Source organism: Phragmites australis, chromosome 3 (assembly GCF_958298935.1).
Source record: "Phragmites australis chromosome 3, lpPhrAust1.1, whole genome shotgun sequence".
In the NCBI taxonomy this organism is placed as follows: domain Eukaryota; kingdom Viridiplantae; phylum Streptophyta; class Magnoliopsida; order Poales; family Poaceae; genus Phragmites; species Phragmites australis.
Window position 1 is genome coordinate 47,819,925 of NC_084923.1, and position 4,296 is coordinate 47,824,220.

Consider the following 4,296-nt stretch of genomic DNA (forward strand, 5'->3'; position numbering starts at 1 on the left):
AACCAATATATAACTATGGTTGGATATTGTCGGAGGGTGAACTCCTGTCGCAGGGATCCCGAGAGACCCCTTTTTAGAGATTCGGCCGGGGGGATGATCCTGGAAAAGCTTGTTTGGGAAATAAGCGGGAACGGAAACAAATGCGATGGCTGGCGGGAGATGATTGCCCTAATGCGAGAAAAAATGGGTGCACCGGGGTTTAGACAGGTTCGGGCCGCACGGAGGCGTAACACCCTACTCCTGTGTGAGCGCTATATTTATCCTTGAAGGGAATTCTTCAAGGATGTATCTGGTTCTAAGGGGAGAGCCGTTTACAAAGAGCTTGAGGCTCTCGTGTTCTAGCTTAGCTTGAGCTGGTTCGAGCGTCTGCGTCCTCTTCTTCACACACTTTCGGTTCCTTCGGTCTTGTTCGTCGGGGGGTCCTCTCTTTCTTTAGTGTTCTCCATCCTTTCCTTTTATAGGCGCGCCGACCTCAACATATCCTGAATGGGAAAGAGGGGATGCGAATGCCAAGGTGCCACGGAGAAAGGCGTAATCATTTCATCTTGACGAAGTGACAGGGGCGGTGGAGAAATGCGGCGCGCATCCGACCACCCGCCACTGTGGAAGCCCTCGGGCGCCATAAAGGGGGCCCGCCGGGCAGCCTCAGAGGTGTCCGGTGCGCCCACCCTGTCTTGTTCTTCCGCCATGGCAGGGTGGCAGACGGAGCGCTTCGATCTTGGCAACGTTATCCCGAGGCACCCGGATGAAACGGGACGGGACCCGTGCATTTAATGGACCCACGCCCCCCCTGCCAGTGCATGGCAGGGTCTGACACTGGGGCGTGGGCAGCTGAGAATGTCAGGATGTCAGGATGTCAGGCCGCGCGTGCCTATTAAATGCGGCATTGGGCCTTTGACTGGATGACACCCTGACGACGGGACCCTTCGGGTCGTCGAATGATCTTGCGCGAACCTTCGGGGAACCGAGTCCTCGGGGGCTGCCACGTGCAGCCCCGAGCACTCTCTCCCGAGCACTTGAGTGAGACCTTCGGGGAACCGAGTCCTCGGGGGCTGCCACGTGCAGCCCCGAGCACTCTCTCCCGAGCACTTCGGTGGAACCTTCGGGGAACCGAGTCCTCGGGGGCTGCCACGTGCAGCCCCGAGCACTCTCTCCCGAGCACTTGGTGGGACCTTCGGGGCACTGAGTCCTCGGGGGCTGCCACGTGCAGCCCCGAGCACCCTCTCCCGAGCACTTCGGTGGGACCTTCGGGGCACCGAGTCCTCGGGGGCTGCCACGTGCAGCCCCGAGCACTCTCTCCCGAGCACTTCCTTCCCGGTATTTGGGCTCTGCGGATCATCGGGGAACTAGGGTGCTCGGGAACCAGAGGCGGCGGCCCCGAGCACCTTCTCCCGGGACTTAGCTTCTTCTTAGCTTGCGGGGTGGTGACATGTGGCGGATGGCCGGCCTGGTCTCGGGACTTAGGGACCCCTGGTTCTGAATACACCGACAGTAGCCCCCAGGCCCGTTGGTAGCCGACGGGACGGAGACTGCGAATGGGCCCTTCGTCGCGACCGAGGCCAAGGCTGGCGCGGACGCCATGTGGCAAGCTTTCGAGAGGTGGCCCTTGCGGACCTAGACCTCAAGTACGTTCCAACGGGAAAATGAGTGGACGCGTGTCCACACAACTTCCGAAGGGTATGATAACCATACGGGCGGCACGCGCGGTCGCCGTGCAGATCGAGGAAAATACGCCTGGCAGCCGCTGACATCGCGCGATCGGTGGGAGATTTGCCTGGCAGTTGCGCCGATCAAGGCGACGCTTCGCCGAGCGAACCGTTTTGGGCGGCAGTTTTTGAACTTTGAGATATAAAAAGGGGGAATGGATCGGTCCGTTCCCCTTTTTACGCTCTCTCGCACTTGTGCTCCTGCCTTCTTCGTGCTCCGAAGCCCTCAGGAAACTCCGAGGCGACCGGAGCGTTCTCCCTTATCTCTTTCTTCACCACAAAAAACACCCTCCATCCTGTCGAGATGACGAGGGTTGGAGGAGGACGCCGGGACAAGACTTCGGACAGCATCTTGCCGGAGTCTCGTCTGAGGAATGAGGAGGCGGCGGACAAGATTAGGAAGCTGCTGGTGCCGGAGGGTCAGGAAGGTGCTGTGGTGGTGAGGCCGGCGACTCTGACGCCGGCGACGACCGTCCCTGGGCGGACCGTCTTATTCACTTCCTTTGTGGCGGCGGGGTTAGTGCCGCCATTCTCCGCCTTCTTCCTGCAAGTGCTGGAGACGTACGGCATTCAAATGGTGCACCTAAGCCCCAATTCCGTCGTGGCGTTGGCGGTCTTCGCGCATCTCTGCGAAATGTTCGTGGGGGTGATGCCGTCGGCGACGCTGCTTCGCCACTTCTTCGTCCTTCGGCCGGTGGGGAAGAAGAGGGGGCACTCCACGGTGGACGTCGCGGGGTGCTGCAACCTTCGGCTCCGGGAAGGCCTGGGGGATCATTACATTCCCCAGGTGATGCGCAGCAAGTGGGAGGAATGGCGACGGGACTGGTTCTTCGTCGACATCGATCCCCACGAGCGCCTCGAATTGCCAGAGAAGGCGGCGGAACCTCGGCGATCGACGTGGGAGGCGCCGCCGCCAGAAGACGCGAGGCTGAAGCCGGTGTTGGAGCGCATCTTGGAGCTGCGCGAGTCCGGGCTGACCTCCGTCATGGTGGTGGCGGATTTTCTGCGCCGTCGGTTGGCGCCTCTGCGAGAACGGGCCCGGCCGAGCTGGTTCTACACCGGGCCGGAGGACATCACCAGGACCCAGATTGGCGCGAGCTGGGATCTGGGGGCGGCGGAACTGCGGGGGATGACAAGGGTGATCACCGGAACGGAGGACATGAGCCGGGCGGAACTCCCGTGGCCGGAGATGGCACTCTGTGCCAACCCCAACCGGGTGGCCATCATGAGGCGGCTGCCGGAGTTTGACGTCCAGGGGCCCGTGGACCGGCCAAGAAACCGGAGTCCTGAGGCCTCCAAACTCCCCGGGCTGGAGGAACTACTTGGCGAGGAGGTCGCTGGTAGTTCGGTGCAGGCTGGCGAAGGGGTCGCCGCAGGCGGCAGCCGCCGTGCCAGAGAGGAGGGTGCCACTGAAGTTGTTGAGGAGTTGGCGCCGGGAGACCGGGGAAAGCGTCCCCGGGCCTTGATCCTAGTGCCGGACTCTCCGCCGTCGCCGACGGCAGCGGCGGCATTTCCGGTGCTGGAGCCGCGCCTGGTGCGGATGGGGCCTGCATCGGCGCCCGCGACCTGCACAGCGGAGACCGAGACCCGTGCGGCGGCACCCGAGGCCCGCACGACGGCGCCCGTGGCCTGCGCAGTGGCTCAGCCGAGCCCCCAGCGGAAGAGGCGGCGGGAGGAGTCCGGACCGACGGCGCCGGACCCGGACATCAGGCTCCCAGCGGCCAAATGGCGGTATCGGTGAGTCTTCTTTCTTGCTTTTCCATGGGCATTTTCGGCCCGAACTAAGTTTTGACAATTTTCACTTGTCTCCCGTAGGCCGGCCGCAGGCGCTGCTGCGACGGAGAGAGAACAGGCGCCGGGGCCAGAGCCGAGCCCGCCTGCTGCGCCGACGGAGGCCGGCACAGGAACGGCGGAGGCGCCAATTGACGTGGCGGCCCCTGGGAGAGAGGCGGAGGCGGCAGCCGAGAGAAGGGCGCCGGCGGAACCTACCCCGGGCGCGGAGAGCCCGGGGCGGATAACGGTGGAGGTGGATGTTCTGCCGGGGCCGGTGGACAGGGCGGCCGATGCGGGAATGCGGCCGCCGTCCGAGACCTTGGCTCCGGCGGAGCCTACCCCGGGCCAGCAGAGCCCGGGGCGGATGGCGGTGCAAGGCCCTGCGGAGAGCTCGGCCCCCCTGGAGGCACTCTGCGGAGAAGCCTGGGCCCCACCGGTGCCCGGTCAGCCCGCCGATCCTTTCCTGACCGCCATAGAAGGTGTCCAAGTAGCGGTTGGGCGGCTGGGCGCAGTGGTGACCGCCAAGGAGGGGGAGCTCGAGGCCGAGGGCGCCCGCCTGGCATCGGAGAAGGCGCGGCTGGCGGGCGCGCAGGAGGAGGCCCGCGCGGCGGCCGCGCGGGAGCAGAAACTCCTAGAAGACATCCGCGCGGAAGCCGCGCGGGAACGAGAAGCTTTGAAGACCGCGCGGGCAGAAGCCGCGCGGGAACGAGAAGACGCCGCCCGCTTGGCTGAGGCGTCGAGGCAGCAAGCTGCCGAGGCTCTTGCCAGGATGGGGCAGGCGTAGGAGAGGGAGGTGGCAGTCGCAACCCGGGAGCAG